The 17,413-nt window shown below is 39.1% G+C and overlaps 1 non-coding gene across 1 annotated transcript; it reads right to left on the bottom strand.

Annotated features, from left to right (window-relative positions):
* Positions 1-456: 456 nt before the first annotated feature.
* On the bottom strand, positions 457-541 carry LOC113878631. The gene has a single exon (XR_003507057.1). It is a non-coding gene; the product is annotated as a small nucleolar RNA Z195/SNORD33/SNORD32 family (small nucleolar RNA).
* Positions 542-17,413: the final 16,872 nt, after the last annotated feature.

Genomic DNA, 17,413 nt, shown 5'->3' on the forward strand with positions numbered 1-17,413 from the left:
TTAAAAAAGGAATAAGCAGTCTGTTTTATTGAGTGCCCAGAGTAGGATCCATGGGTATTGAGGATCTCTGGGAACTTGTAGATTTCCTTCTCTGTTCTTTTTGTCCTGCTTCCATAGCCTCATGAGCTGCTGCTTCTTGTGGAAATAGATCTTGATCTTCTTCTTCCTCTTCTGCTCCAGGGTGGCTGTAACTGCCTGGTTCTCCACCCAGCCTCCTGAGCCAGGTGCCCTAGGTAGGGAAACTTCTGCATAAGGTTCAGACGCACGACTCAGAGAGCAGCAGGAACATCATCCACTTTTTTTCATGAAGTACTGGGATCCCTCAAATGCCCCGAGGCAGTTCAGAGCAGCCTGGCCTCGTGTGGTCCTGGGGGCAACATGCCTGTGGGCAGAGACAGCAGGCTTGCTCAGTGGGGCATGCGAAGACATTGCTGCCCCTGCCAAGCAGGCGGGGTGGTGGCCACAGATGGCAGTGCCTGTGGACTCATCTCATGAGCAGGAAACTTGAACATGAGTGGGAAAAGTCCTCATCACTGGCCTCCTGGACAGCTTGATTGAAAAGCTTGACAGCCTAAGATCCCAATGTTATTCATTGCTGATCAAGAATAGTGTGTCCTTGGGAATTTCAGACAGGTAAAAATTATAATGAGGAGGGAGAGACTGGTATAGGATTTCGAACTTTTTTTGAGCACCCACCTTGAAGAAAAAGCTGAGAATTAATAGTCCTCTCCCTGCCTTGTACACTGTTCCAAACTCATTCTACCGAAAAATTCTTCACGTTTATGGTTTTATTTTTCATTTTTCTTTTTTAAATTTCTTTTTAAAATTTATTTTAGTTGGAGGCTAATTACTTTACAATATTGTATTGTTTTTACCATACATCAACATGAATCCAGCACGGGTGTACATGTGTTCCCAATCCTGAATCCCCCTCCCAAAAATTACATTTTAATTTAGGTCTTTAAGAAAGAAGTTGGTTCCTTTTAAACTTTTCAGAGTAGTCTGAGAAATGCTATATTAATGCATCTGAGGAAAAAATAGGAAAACAAGATTTTTTTCAGTTGTGTTTTTCAATCAATACTTAAAATAGTGACCAGAAGCAAAAACTCACTGGTCCATCCCCAAGCAGGATTCTAGGCCAGTCAGATTCATCTTCCCCCACCTCCCCAAGCTGTGGACTCCACACTGCCTCTGCAGGCCCCTAGAACAGATAAATAATGTAGGACGAAATGAGCAGACTTATGATGGGCTTCACTGGTGGCCAGATGGTAAAGAATCTGCCTGCAATGCCTGAGACCTGAGTTTTATCCCAGGGTTGGGAAGATCCTCTAAAGAAGGGAATGGCTACCCACTCCAGTATTCTTGCCTGGAGAATTCTGTGGACAGAGGAGCCTGGCAGGCTACAGTCCATGGGGTCGCAAAGAGTCAGACATGACTGAGCGAGTTTCATTCACTTCACTTCACTTCACTTCATGAAGGCAAAGAGCATCAGGAAGAAAATATCCACCACTGTGGCAAAGAGGACTCTGGATTCCTGAGAGATGTGAGCGGTGAGTGTGGAGTTTGCAGTCAGTAGAGAGAAATGACTCACTCTCCTCTGTGCTGCTCAACCCCCTTTGCCCCTCCCCTCCCAGGGCCTTTGACAAAGGGATGCTGCTGCCCCTTCAGCTGACTTCCCTCCTCCCTCCCTTGCACAGCCAACCAGTCACAAATCCAGGGAAGTACCCAAGGAACTGCTCCATACGGACCAAGCAGAAGTGAAGAGACTAAATTTCTCACTAGGAACCCAGTCCCATCCCTTTGTATCTACATGAAGTCTGCATGATATGCACATAGGAGGAGATCTCATCTGTATCCGGATGCCTTAGGAATGATTCCTCCTGAATGAGTTTCTTCTCCCTGTTCCCTCTCGCACTCTGTGAAAATTATCTCAGAACAATGATGGTTGGGAATTGGAATGGGCCAAGAGTTGGCAAGCAGTAAATGTCATGTCACAGCGGACATTGACAAAGGTCCCATGTGAGTCTCAGCTGGCATCTCTGGAGATAGAGTTAACACTGATGGGACAGATTTTGCGTAAATGATGTAATTTTTTTTTCAAAGAACGATTTGACTTATTTAAACCAAAATTAACAAAAAAGCTCGAATTCACCTATGACACCCAATCCAAACACAAATCTGTCCTCTGTATCTATGAGCTTGCTGACTTTTGCTAAATAAGTACTTAAAAGAACAAGAGTACCACCATCCACAATCATGATTATTTTTTAAAAGAGAGACCACTTGAGAGCAAAAACAAGAAATAGGACATATCCTCTCCACACTGCTTTTATTTTTCATATTTTTTTCAGTGCATCTCTCCAAATCAGCTCAGGTCAGTTCAGTCGCTCAGTCGTGTCCTACTCTTTGCGACCCCATGGACTGCAGCACGCCAGACTTCTTGGTTCATCACCAACTCCTGGACCTTGCTCAAACTCATGTCCATCGAGTCGCTGATGCCATCCAACCATCTCATCCTCTGTCAACCCCTTCTCCTCTTGCCTTCAACCTTGCCTAGCATCAGGATTTTTTTCAGTGAGTCAGTTCTTCCCATCAGGTGGCCAAAGTATCAGATTTCAGTTTCAGCATGAGTCTTTCCAATGAATATTCAGGGTTGATTTCCTTTAGGATTGACTGGTTTGATCTCCTTGCAGTCCAAGTGACTCTCAAGAGTCTTCTCCAATACCACAGTTCAAAAGCATCAATTTTACACCACTCAGCTTTCTTTATGGTCCAACTCTCTCATCCATACATGACTACTGGAAAAATCATGGCTTTGACTAGACTGATATTTGTCAGCAAAGTAATATCTCTGCTTTTAATATGGTGTCTATTTTTGTCATAGCTTTTTCCCAAGGAGAAAGTGTCTTTTAATTTTGTGGCTGCAGTCACTATTTGCAGTGATTTTGGAGCCCAAGAAAAGAAAGTCTGTCACTGTTTCCATTGTTTTCCCATCTATTTGCCTCGAAGTGATGGGACTGGATGCCATGATCTTCATTTCTTGAATGTTGAGTTTTAAGCCAGTTTTTTCACTCTCCTCTCTTACTTTCATCAAGAGGCTCTTTATTTCCTCTTCACTTTCTACCATAAGGTTGGTGTCATCTGCATATCTAAGGTTATTGATATTCTACTGGCTATCTTTATTCCAGCTTTTACTTCATCCAGCCTGGCATTTTGCATGATGTACTCTGCATATAAGTTCAATAAGCAAGGTGATAATAAACAGCTTTGATGTATTCCTTTCCCAATTCAGAACCAGTCTGTTGCTCCATGTCCAGTTCTGTTGTTTTTTGATCTGCATACAGATTTCTCGAGAGGCACGTAAGGTGGTCTGGTATTCGCATCTCTTTAAGAATTTTCCACAATTTGTTGTGATCTACCCAGTCAAAGGCTTAGTCAGTGAAGCAGAAGCAGGTGTTTTTCTGGAATTCTTTTAATTTTTCTATGATTCTACAGATGTTGGCAATTTGATCTCTGGTTTCTCTGCCTTTTCTAAATCCTGCTTGCACATCTGGAAGTTCTTGGTTCATGTACTGTTGAAGCCTAGTTGGAGAATTTTGATCATGACCTTGCTAGCATGTGAAATAAGTGCAATTGTGCAGCAGTGTGAACATTCTTTGGCATTGCCTGTCTTTGGCATTGGAATTAAAACTAACCTTTTCCAGTCCTGTGGCCACTGCTGAGTTTTCCAAATTTGCTGGCATATTGAGTGCAGCACATTAAGAGCATGGTCTTATAGGATTTGAAATACCTCAGCTGGAATTCAATCACCTCCACTAGCTTTGTTTGTAATGATGCTTCCTAAGGCCCACTTGACTTCACAATCCAGGATATCTGGCCCTTGGTGAGTGATCACACCATCGTGATAATCTGGACCATTAAGATCTCTTTTGTATATTTCTTCTATGTATTCTTGCCACCTTTCTGAATATCTTCTGCTTCTTTTAGGTCCATACCATTTCTCTCCTTTCTTGTGTTCATCTTTGTATGAAATGTCCCTTGGTATCTCTAATTTTTTTCAAGAGATCTCTAGTCTTTCCCATTCTATTGTTTTCTCTATTTCTTTGCATTGATCACTGAGGAAGTCTTTCTTATTGCTCCTTGCTATTCTTTGGAACTCTGCATCCAAATGGATATATCTTTTTTTTTTTTTTTTTTATTCTTTGCCTTTCACTTCTCTTCTTTTCTCAGCTCTTTCTAAGGCATCCTCAGATAATCATTTTTCCCTTTTGAATTTCCTTTTCTTAGGGATAGTCTTGATCACCACATCTTGTACGATGTCCCAAATCGCCATCCATAGTTCTTCAGGTACTCTGTCTATCAGGTCTAATCCCTTCAATTTGTTTGTCACTTCCACTGTATAATCATAAGATACCTGAATGGTCTAGTGGTTTTCTCTACTTTCCTCAGTATAAGTCTGAATTTTCAATAAGGAGTTCATGATCTGAGCCACAGTCAGCTCCCGGTCTTGTTTTAGCTGTCTGTATAGAGCTTCTCAATCTTTGACTGCAAAGAATATAATTAGTCTGATTTCAGTATTGCTGATCTGGTAATGTACATGTGTAGAGTCATTTCTTTTGTTTGTGGAAGAGGGATTTTTCTGTGACCTGTGTGTTCTTTTGGCAAAACTCTGTTGACCTTTGCTCTGCTTCATTTTGTCCTCCATGGCCAAACTTGCCTGTTGTTGGGATGCACAGTGCAAAATAGACTTGAAGGAGAAGGTCCGTGGGAAGATGGCGAAGGGCCAGAAGTACCCAGGCATTGTGTACTGATTGCTGAAGAACATTTTCTGCCTTTGGCTATGCTCGGCACCAAGATTTAACAATTAAACATTAAAGACGTTGCTTGAGAAAATGGGTTATGGATAAATACATGGGTCATTAAGAATGCACTGTTCCTTGAAGTATCTTTTACTGATTATGTTTTAGCCTCGTACATGCTCTGCTGGCTGTACGCTCTAAGCTCTTTGTTCCTCATTCCTATAAAAAGGCTCGACTGCAGAAATAAACTTGTCAGTCCTAGCAGAGACTGTCCAAGTGTTGTTCTTTCAGGTTCACCGTTTCCAAGTCCCGGAGAGAAAACTCCAACAAGTGGCGCCAAGAACAGGGACTTGATAGGAAGACTGAACAAAGCGGTGAGCCCTGTAGAAAGAGGTAAGCAGGATGGGACAACATAGCAGTAAGATTCCTTTCATTTCTATAATACATCACTTTCTGAAACAAAATGGTATTAATGTTTCAAGAGATCAGTTGAACGACTGCTATCATATTTTACTGCAACACAATTCATAGTTCCCAGAAGAGGGGACACTCAATCTAGACATATGGAAAAGGGTTAAGAATAATGTTTTGCAAACATATTGGCAAGGAGTCCATATTCCCCGTCAATGGTGGGTTACATGGTCACTCAAACGGGCTATCTCAGAACAAATTGAAGGGCATAATGTTGATTTGGAAGTAAAAACTGTTCAGTATTTACATGAATATGAGCTTAAGGAACAAGATATGCAAGGTGCTTTGAAATATAAGAATGTTATGCTCAATCAAACACAATCCTTAGAAAAACAGCTTGGAGACACATTTATCCAAGATGTATCAAAACTGAAACCACTTAGAGCGGAGGTCATTTCATTCAACGAACAGCCCAAATCTGAGGTTTTTCCTTCTTCTCCGCCTGTAACAGCAATTGCTAACTTTGCTTGTTCTAATCATTTCACTCTTCCTTGGGAGATACTTGTGCTTTCGCTTTCCCAATACAGTTTGATCAGCCTGCCCAAGGCCAAAATGCTTAGGCTGGTTTAGATTTCGATATGTTATCTAGCTTTAAGAAAGCATGCACTCTATGTGGACCTACTTCTCCTTACTGTGTAGAATTCCTCAGAGGATGGGCTGATCATTGGATACCATATGATTTTTTTTTTCAAGTAGCAAAGATGATTCTAAATCCTCAACAATTACTTCAATGGCAAATATGGGAACAAAAAAGTCCAACAAATGATGATTGACCAGCAATCTCATAGTAACCCTGCCAATTTAACTTATGATATACTTACTGGAATGGGAACCATGGCCAATATGATTGCGCAATTAGCTAATATTACCCCTCAGATGTTACATTTCATTAGAGAAATTTCTTACAGAGCATGGGTAAAGGTTGATAATATTAACTCTGATGTTTCATTTGTCAAGATTACCCAGGGACATGAAGAAGAATATACCCAATTTATAGAAAAATTAAAGAATGCCATAAAAATATCTATCAAAGATGAAACCTTACAAAATATTATTTTAAAGCAACTTGCCTTTGAAAATGCTAATGAAGAATGTCAATCCATGCTTAGGCCAATTCCAGAAACTAGTTCTCTTATGGAATATCTGAAAGCTTATAGAGATATCAAATCTATGTCCCATAGAACAAAATTAACAGCACTAGAAACTTTTAATATGCAAAAGGCTGCTAATGTTAATGTTTTAACTGCAAGAAGGCCAACCATATGAAAAAACAATGCCACATGCCAATGCAGACAGCTAAAAATAATAATACTTCTAATAAAAAAAGGCCCCCAAGAATTTGCCAAAATGTAAAAGGGGATTCCATTAGTTGAATAAATGTTATTCCAAATTCAATAAGGATGGAAACACATTGACACCAGAGGCACAACAAAAACGACAGGGAAACTAATAAAGGGGCTATCCTCTAGCCCCACTACAAACGGACAACCCAACATTATGACACTGCAAGCAACTACATCTAAGAGTGCTTGCATTGATATACCTAGTCCTTATGATATGGAATTAATAGAATTATACAATCCTCATATAATCCCCACTGGATATTATGGTCCGATCCCACCCGGAATATTTGGACTAATTTTGGGACATAACAGCTATACAAAGAAAGGTTTAATAATGTTGACTGGAGTTATAGATGAAAATTATGAAGGAGAGATACATGTCATGGTTAATATTGTAAAATCAAGAAAAATGTATCTACAAAAAGGGGAACACTTTGCACAATTATTACTTTTGCCATATGTCAAACCAATGAGGGCATCTGATAAAATTAGGCAGGGAGATTTTTATAGCACCAATCTTACCACCACACTGTCTACCTTATTAAAGGAACATCAAAAGCCTATGCTTACTTTAAAGATATGAGGAAAAAATTTCACAGATATATTGGATACAGGAGTCAACATTTCCATTATTAGAACTGAAGAATGGCCCCTTGAATGGGGTAAGACTATGGCTCCTTCCAGACTATTGGGGATAAATAAAGCAGATGCTACACAAACTTCCATCAATACATCCTATTTACAAGCTTATGGTCCTAATCAAATTGTAGCTTATATCAAACCATATATTACAAATATCCCTATTAATTTATGAGGAAGGGATTTTTCTCGAACAAACAAAAGCCACAATTTCTCTAAATGAGCCTTTTTTGATGGGGGCCATTGAGTTAACACTGCTGCCTCTCGATTGGGAATCTGATGCCGCAGTATGGACCACCTCAATGGCCCCTGACTAAAGAAAAGTTGGCAACTCTCACACAATTAATGAATGAGCAATTACAGAAAAATCACATAGAGCCTTCATTTTCCCCATGGAGTTCTCCCTTTTTTTTTTTTTTTTTTTTTAGTATCTATTGATATTTATGAATGGTACTTTTTACACTTTTACATACTGTGGTGGTCTTAAATACTTTTCATACTTAATTTCATACATAAATACTTAAATACTCCCATTTTTATATTAAAAAAATCAAGAAAATGGCAAATGTTGATAGATTTAAGAAATGTTAATAATACTATGATTCCTATGGGGCCATTACAACCTGGATTGCCCTCCCCTTCCATGGTACCAAAAGGCTAATCTATAATTATTATTGATTCACAAGACTGCTTTTTTTTACTATACATTTGCATCCTAAAGATAGAAAACATTTTTCTTTTTCAGTTCCTTCTATAAATCACATGGCTCCTGTTAAAAGATTTCAATGGAAGGTTTTACCTCAGGGAATGATGAACTCTCCTACCATTTGCCAATATCTCATATCTGTTTTATTACAACCTGCTAGAGATAAATATCCTACTGCTTTCATAATTCATTATATGGATGATTTACTACTCCCCATCGAATCTGAACTTTGTTTACAACAGTTATATGACGAAGTCACTACCACTCTTCAAAATCATGGCCTACTTGTTACGCCAGATAAAATTCAACTGAAAGCACCCTTTAATTACCTAGGACATATTATGGAAGAATCTAAGATAAAACCTCAAAAAACTCAAATCTCTGTGCATTCTCTATGCACATTAAATGATTTTCAAAAATTGATAGGAGATATTAATTGGCTTCTGCCATCTATTGGCCTTCCCACCTATGCATTACAAAATTTATTTAAAATTTTATAGGGGCCTCCTGACCCTAATAGTCCTAGACAACTAACAAAAGAAACAAAAGAAGAATTAAAAATTATTGAAAAACGCATTCAGCAATCTTTCTCAACTTGGCTGGACCATAGCCAACTGGTCTATTTATATATATTTCCCACCAAACATTCACCTACTGCAATCATAGCTCAAAACAGCCCGATAGAATGGGTATATCTACATACTAAACAGTCAAAGAAAGTAGTATCATACGTTAAGAAAATAGGGCAAATAATTGTATCAAAAAGGACCCATATACAAACCTTAACTGGATTTGATCCTTATGCAATACATGTCCCCTTGACAAAAAAGGAATTACAAATTGCCTTACAATATAATATGACCATGCAAATAGCATTAAATGATTTTCAAAGTGTTATCTCATTCCATTTGTCAAAAGGAAAATTATGGAACTTCCTACAATTTACTAAATTTATAGTAACTAATATCATTGTCTCCCAGCCTATTTCAAATGCACCTACCTATTTCATTGATGGCAACAAGAAAGGCATAGCTGGGATCATCAGCCCTGATATCAAAGAGAAATTACCTACTACCTATTCTTCAAGACAAAGAATTAAATGATATGCTTTATATGCTCTTTTGTCTCTTCAACCATTATCCTTCAATGTATATCAGATCAGATCATTTGCGCAGTCATGTCCGACTCTTTGCAACCCATGAATCGCAGCATGCCAGGCCTCCCTGTCTATCACCAACTCCCAGAGTTCACTCAGACTCGTGTCCATCGAGTCAGTGATGCCATCCAGCCATCTCATCCTCTGTCGTCCCCTTCTCCTCTTGCCCCCAATCCCTCCCAGCATCAGAGTCTTTTCCAATGAGTCAACACTTTGCATGAGGTGGCCAAAGTACTGGAGTTTCAGCTTTAGCATCATTCCTTCCAAAGAAATCCCAGGGCTGATCTCCTTTAGAATGGACTGGTTGGTTCTCCTTGCAGTACATACTGCAATGTATATACTGATTCCAAACACCTTGCTTCCCTTTTCCCCGATTTTGTTACCACCTTTCTATACAACCTAGATAAAGAATTATATATTCTTTTTTCAAAGACTCAAGCCTTAATTCGATCACATATGGAACCTTTCTTCACTGCACATATACGTGCCCATTCAGGTTTACCTGGCCCCCTGGCAACAGGAAATGATGCTATTGATAGGTTCATAGCTCCTGTCTTTACGTCTGCTATGGACGAACACGCTAATCTTCATACCAATGCTAAAAGATTGCACTCTAAATACCATATTCCCCTCAATGAAATGAGACATATCATTAAATCCTATGACATATATGCTCCTCTGCACTTATGTACCACAGTTTCAGGAATTAATTCTCATGGGCAACAGCCTAACTCCCTTTGGCAATCTGACTTCACTCATTGCTCCTTAGGAAAGTTTTCTTTGCTTTTTATCTCAATTGATACATTTTCAGACACTGCCTGTCTCTTCAGAATCCAACAAACACACCATTTCCACACTTTAACTCACCTTCCCTGTTATGGGAATACCTTCGGTCTTAAAAACAGATAATGGGCCTGCATTTACCTCTCACTCCTTTCGTTCATTTCTAATAGAATGGAATATAACACACATCACGGGGATACCCTACAATCCCCATGGTCAAACAATTATCGAAAGAGCCCATCGTACTCTTAAAACTCATTTATTAAAACAGAAAAGGGGAATATGGAAGAGGAGATACACTTCTTATCCTATGAACCCTCAATTGTTATTATCTTTAACTCTTTATCCTTGAATTTTTTAAATTTACTAAAAGATAGTTCTGATATTCTTGCAGACATTTTGCAGAGGAAAACAGTAAGAAACCGTTAGAAGCCAACACACCAATATGGTATAAGCAGTTTAATCAATGGTTGCCAGGAATCTTACGACTCCTAGGCAGAGGTTACTGTCTTGTCTTTGCAGATGGAGAAGAAATCTGGGTTCCACTTCGCCATGTCCATTACCGAGAAGGACCCTGAGACCAGACTCCCCCGACAGGTGACGCAGCTGGTGCGAAGGGTCTCGTCAATGACCATAGAGAAGCCGAAGAGAAAACGTCAACGTCTGAATCCCTACCGTAGGACCTGAGCAATGGCGTGTGTGGACGATTCCTACTGCATTGGAGCGCTTTGCCAATGTGTATGGGACTGCAAAAGCCTTAAAAACCTCAAAACTCTACCTTTTTATACAATAGTACAGGTTATATCCAATCTTGTGTGCACCTCCCATACATGTTTATTGTAGGTAATTTCTATATAGATCTTTCTGCTAAGATTGTTAACTGTACAGCATGTGCCTTGTATACGTGTTTAAACCACACTATTTCATATCATTATGTCAACATTGCAATAGTCAAGCAAAGATCTGATTTGTGGCTTCCTGTTAACCTAACAGAACCATGGACTGACTCTGTATTTCTCTCAGTTTTGCTCAAATATGGCTTAAGAAGGTCAAAGCACATAATAGGATGAATTATTGCTGGCATTCTTAGTCTAATATCTATTGTTACAGTAGGAACCCTATCTGGTATGGCACTACACAATTCTATACAGATGTCTCTACTCAAAACTCCGTGCCTCCTATGACGGAGTCCAACTAGCAGCTGCCGTGCTTAAACTAAAAACAAAAGGAGGATATGTTGGGAGGCACAGTGCAAAATAACCTTGAGGGAGAAGGTCCGTGGGAAAATGGTGAAGGGCCAGAGGTACCGAGGCATTGTGTACCGATTGCCGAAGAACATTTTCTGCCTTTGGCTATGCTCGGCTCCAAGATTTAACAATTAAACGTTAAAGACGCTGCTTGAGAAAATGGGTCATGGATAAATACATGGGTCATTAAGAATGAGCTGTTCCTTGAAGTATTTTTTCTGATTATGTCTTAGCCTCGTATGTGCTCTGCTGGCCGTATGCTCTAAGCTCTTTGTTCCTCGTTCCTATAAAAAGGCTCAACTGCAGAAATAAACTTTTAAGTCCTAGCAGAGACTGTCCAAGTGCTGTTCTTTCAGGTTCACCGTTTCCAAGTCCCGGAGAGAAAACTCCAACACCTGTTACTCTAGGTGTCTCTTGACTTCCTACTTTTGCTTTCCAGTCGACTATGATGAAAAGGATATGTATATATATATTTTTGGTGTTAGTTCTAGAAGGTCTTGTAGGTCTTCATAGAACCATTCAAATTCAGCTTCTTTGGCATTAGTGGTTGGGGCATAGACTTGGATTACTGATATTGAAGAGTTAGCCCAGAAAATGAACATAGATAATTCTCTTGCTTTGGAAGTTGAATCCAAGCACTGCATTTCGGACTCTTTGTTGACTATGGGGGCTACTCCATTTCTTCTAAGGGATTCTTGCCCACAGTAGTAGATATAATGGTCATCTGAGTTAAATTCACCCATTTCAGTCCCTTTTAGTTCACTGTTTCCAAAAATGTCAATGTTCACCCTTGCCATCTCCTGTTTGCTGCTAAGTCGCTTCAGTCGTGTCCAACTCTGTGCGACCCCATAGACGGCAGCCCACCAGGCTCCCCTGTCCCTGGGATTCTCCAGGCAAGAACACTGGAGTGGGTTGCCATTTCCTTCTCCAGTGCAGGAAAGTGAAAAGTGAAAGTGAAGTCGCTCAGTCATGTCCGACTCTTCGCAACCCCATGGACTGCAGCCTACCAGGCTCCTCCATCCATGGGATTTTCCAGGCATGAGTACTGGAGTGGGGTGCCATTGCTATCTCCTGTTTGACCACTTTCAATTTATGTTGATTCATGAACTTAACCTTCCAGGTTCCTATGCAATATTCTTCTTTATAGCATCGGACTTTGTTTTACCACCAGTCACATCTGTGTATTTTCACTTTGGCTCAGCTTCTTCATTCTTTCTGGAGCTATTTCTCCCCTCTTCTCCAGTAGCACATTGGGCACCTACCATCCTGAGGAGTTCATCTTTCAGTGTCATATCTTTTTGCCTTTTCATGGGGTTCTCAAGGCAAGAATAATGAAGTGGTTTACAATCCCCTTCTCCACGTTTTATCAGAACTCTCCACCATGATCCATCTGTCTTGGGTGGCCCTACATGGTATGGCTCATAGTTTCACTGAATCAGACAAGGCTGTGGTCCATGTGATCAGTTTGGTTATTTATTGTAGACCATCCTGAGTTTCCTGCTCAGGTTCTCATAAGGCTGCCATCAGGATCTCAGTGGAGTGTATTCCTTTCTGGATCTCAGGATCCTCTTCCAAGCTCATGGGGCTGTCAGAAGAATTCAGTTCCCTGTAGCTGTAGGGCTGAGGGCCCCTCTTTCTGTCTAGTTGTCACTGGGGTCCTCTCTTGAGCCTTCTCACAACATTGACTTTTAGAAACCACCAAATCTATATTAATTAATCCAAGAGTCAGAGATGTGAGGTATCATGTCAAATCCTATTTAAAAAAAAAGGAGAACAAAAACCTTTGATGTATGTTGGCATTAATTATTGCTAATATCATGAGGTTCTTTCATAAGGCCAAGGTGTTGCTTATGTCTGAAGATTTCTTGATTATTTGAGAGACAGCATGAGGAAATCAGCATACCCAGACATAAAAACCTTGCTGAGAGAATCTCTAATCTTGACACACCTCCAGAAACCACCCCACCTTCATCTTTATTTATTTATTTATTTTTTAAATTTTATTTTATTTTTAAACTTTACAATATTGTATTAGTTTTGCCAAACATCAAAATGAATCCGCCACAGGTATACATGTGCTCCCCATCCTGAACCCTCCTCCCTCCCCATACCCTCCCTCTGGGTCGTCCCAGTGCACCAGCCCCAAGCATCCAGTATCGTGCATCGAACCTGGACTGGTGACTCGTTTCATACATGATATTATACATGTTTCAATGCCATTCTCCCAAATCTCCCTACCCTCTCCCTCTCCCTCTCCCACAGAGTCCATAAGACTGATCTATACATCAGTGTCTCTTTTCCTGTCTCGTACACAGGGTTATTGTTACCATCTTTCTAAATTCCATATATATGTGTTAGTATACTGTATTGGTGTTTTTCTTTCTGGCTTACTTCAGTCTGTATAATAGGTTCCAGTTTCATCCACCTCATTAGAACTGATTCAAATGTATTCTTTTTAATGGCTGAGTAATATTCCATTGTGTATATGTACCACAGCTTTCTTATCCATTCATCTGCTGATGGGCATCTAGGTTGCTTCCATGTCCTGGCTATTATAAACAGCTCTGCGATGAACATTGGGGTACATGTGTCTCTTTCCCTTCTGGTTTCCTCAGTGTGTATGCCCAGCAGTGGGATTGCTGGATCATAAGGCAGTTCTATTTCCAGCTTTTTAAGGAATCTCCACACTGTTCTCCATAGTGGCTGTACTAGTTTGCATTCCCACCAACAGTGTAAGAGGGTTCCCTTTTCTCCACACCCACTCCAGCAATTCTTGCTTGTAGACTTTTGGATCGCAGCCATTCTGACTGGTGTGAAATGGTACCTCATAGTGGTTTTGATTTGCATTTCTCTGATAATGAGTGATGTTGAGCATCTTTTCATGTGTTTGTTAGCCATCTGTATGTCTTCTTTGGAGAAATGTCTATTTAGTTTTTTGGCCCATTTTTTGATTGGGTCATTTATTTTTCTGGAATTAAGCTGTAGGAGTTGCTTGTATATTTTTGAGATTAGTTGTTTGTCAGTTGCTTCATTTGCTATTATTTTCTCCCATTCTGAAGGCTGCCTTTTCATCTTGCTAATAGTTTCCTTTGTTGTGCAGAAGCTTTTTAAGTTTAATTAGGTCCCATTTGTTTATTTTTGCCTTTATTTCCAATATTCTGGGAGGTGGGTCATAGAGGATCCTGCTGTGATGTATGTCGGAGAGTGTTTTGCCTATGTTTTCTTCTAGGAGTTTTATAGTTTCTGGTCTTACATTGAGATCTTTAATCCATTTTGAGTTTATTTTTGTGTATGGTGTTAGAAAGTGTTCTAGTTTCATTCTTTTACAAGTGCTTGACCAGTTTTCCCAGCACCACTTGTTAAAGAGATTGTCTTTAATCCATTGTATATTCTTGCCTCCTTTGTCAAAGATAAGGTGTCCATAGGTGCGTGGATTTATCTCTGGGCTTTCTATTTTGTTCCATTGATCAATATTTCTGTCTTTGTGCCAGTACCATACTGTCTTGATAACTGTGGCTTTGTAATAGAGCCTGAAGTCAGGCAGGTTGATTCCTCCAGTTCCATTCTTCTTTCTCAAGATAGCTTTGGCTATTCGAGGTTTTTTGTATTTCCATGCAAATTGTGAAATTATTTGTTCTAGCTCTGTGAAGAATACCGTTGGTAGCTTGATAGGGATTGCATTGAATCTGTAAATTGCTTTGGGTAGTGTACTCATTTTCACTATATTGATTCTTCCGATCCATGAACATGGTATATTTCTCCATCTATTAGTGTCCTCTTTGATTTCTTTCACCAGTGTTTTATAGTTTTCTATATATAGGTCTTTGGTTTCTTTAGGTAGATATATTCCTATGTATTTTATTCTTTCCATTGCAATGGTGAATGGAATTGTTTCCTTAATTTCTCTTTCTGTTTTTTCATTGTTAGTGTATAGGAATGCAAGGGATTTCTGTGTGTTGATTTTATATCCTGCAACTTTACTATAATCATTGATTAGTTCTAGTAATTTTCTGGTGGAGTCTTTAGGGTTTTCTATGTAGAGGATCATGTCATCTGCAAATAGTGAGAGTTTTACTTCTTCTTTTCCAATTTGGATTCCTTTTATTTCTTTTTCTGCTCTGATTGCTGTGGCCAAAACTTCCAAAACTATGTTGAATAGTAATGGTGAAAGTGGGCCGCCTTGTCTTGTTCCTGACTTTAGAGGAAATGCTTTCAATTTTTCACCATTGAGAATAATGTTTGCTGTGGGTTTGTCATATATAGCTTTTATTATGTTGAGGTATGTTCCTTCTATTCCTGCTTTCTGGAGAGTTTTTATCATAAATGGATGTTGAATTTTGTCAAAGGTTTTCTCTGCATCTATTGAGATAATCATATGGTTTTTATTTTTCAATTTGTTAATGTGTTGTATTACATTGATTGATTTGTGGATATTGAAGAATCCTTGCATCCCTGGGATAAAGGCCACTTGGTCATGGTGTATGATCTTTTTAATGTGTTGTTGGATTCTGATTGCTAGAATTTTGTTAAGGATTTTTGCATCTATGTTCATCAGTGATATTGGCCTGTAGTTTTCTTTTTTTGTGGGGTCTTTGTCAGGTTTTGGTATTAGGGTGATGGTGGCCTCATAGAATGAGTTTGGAAGTTTACCTTCCTCTGCAATTTTCTGGAAGAATTTGAGCAGGATAGGTGTTAGCTCTTCTCTAAATTTTTGGTAGAATTCAGCTGTGAAGCCGTCTGGACCTGGGCTTTTGTTTGCTGGAAGATTTTTGATTACAGTTTCAATTTCCGTGCTTGTGATGGGTCTGTTAAGATTTTCTATTTCTTCCTGGTTGAGTTTTGGAAAGTTGTACTTTTCTAGGAATTTGTCCATTTCTTCCACGTTGTCCATTTTATTGGCATATAATTGTTGATAGTAGTCTCTTATGATCCTTTGTATTTCTGTGTTGTCTGTTGTGATCTCTCCATTTTCATTTCTAATTTTATTGATTTGATTTTTCTCCCTTTGTTTCTTGATGAGTCTGGCTAATGGTTTGTCAATTTTATTTATCCTTTCAAATCACCAGCTTTTGGCTTTGTTGATTTTTGCTATGGTCTCTTTTGTTTCTTTTGCATTTATTTCTGCCCTAATTTTTAAGATTTCTTTCCTTGTACTAACCCTGGGGTTCTTCATTTCTTCCTTTTCTAGTTGCTTTAGGTGTAGGGTTAGGTTATTTATTTGACTTTTTTCTTGTTTCTTGAGGTATGCCTGTAGTGCTATGAATTTTCCCCTTAGGACTGCTTTTAAAGTGTCCCATAGGTTTTGGGTTGTTGTGTTTTCATTTTCATTAGTTTCTATGCAAATTTTGATTTATTCTGTGATTTGTTGGTTATTCAGCAGCGTGTTGTTCAGCCTCCATATGTTGGAATTTTTAATAGTTTTTCTCCTGTAATTGAGATCTAATCTTACTGCATTGTGGTCAGAAAAGATGCTTGGAATGATTTCTATTTTTTTGAATTTGCCAAGGCTAGATTTATGGCCTAGGATGTGATCTATCCTGGAGAAGGTTCCATGTGCACTTGAGAAAAAGGTGAAATTCATTGTTTTGGGATGAAATGTCCTATAGATATCAATTAGGTCTAACTGGTCTATTGTATCATTTAAAGTTTGTGTTCCCTTGTTAATTTTCTGTTTAGTTGATCTATCCATAGGTGTGAGTGGGTCTGTTCTACAGAATGTTGTATGAAAAGAAATAGTAAATCTGAAAGCATTTAATACCTATACAGTGATCTGTAGCTTTGAGAGATTGTCAGTATCTCCAAGATTTATAGTTTAATCAAAACCCCATCAAGACTGTGTTAATCTGCTTGCAGTGTCTGATGCAATATCAAAATATGTTCTATGTAGCATACTACAGTGTATTATGTATATGTTAGTGCCTGGCACAAAATAGGCACTCTATTATTTTCTGTTCCCTTTACCCACTGAAAGTACATGCTTTGACTCTCTGCTAAGTCACTTCAGTCGTGTCCGACTCTGTGCGACCCCATAGACGGCAGCCCACCAGGCTCCCCTGTCCCAGGGATTCTCCAGGCCAGAACACTGGAGTGGGTTGCCATTTCCTTCTCCATTTGGGTCCTGCCATTCCTTCTTCCTTCCTTTGACTCTCTAGCTAATACCAAACATTCTTCAGAATGATAGTCAAGCTGCAATTATGCTTCTGTGTTCCTTTTGAAATTTTCTTTGATAAACAAATGGAGGGAAAATCAGAATAATCTTTATGTTATGA

Source organism: Bos indicus x Bos taurus, chromosome 19 (genome assembly GCF_003369695.1).
Source record: "Bos indicus x Bos taurus breed Angus x Brahman F1 hybrid chromosome 19, Bos_hybrid_MaternalHap_v2.0, whole genome shotgun sequence".
Lineage (NCBI taxonomy): Eukaryota > Metazoa > Chordata > Mammalia > Artiodactyla > Bovidae > Bos > Bos indicus x Bos taurus.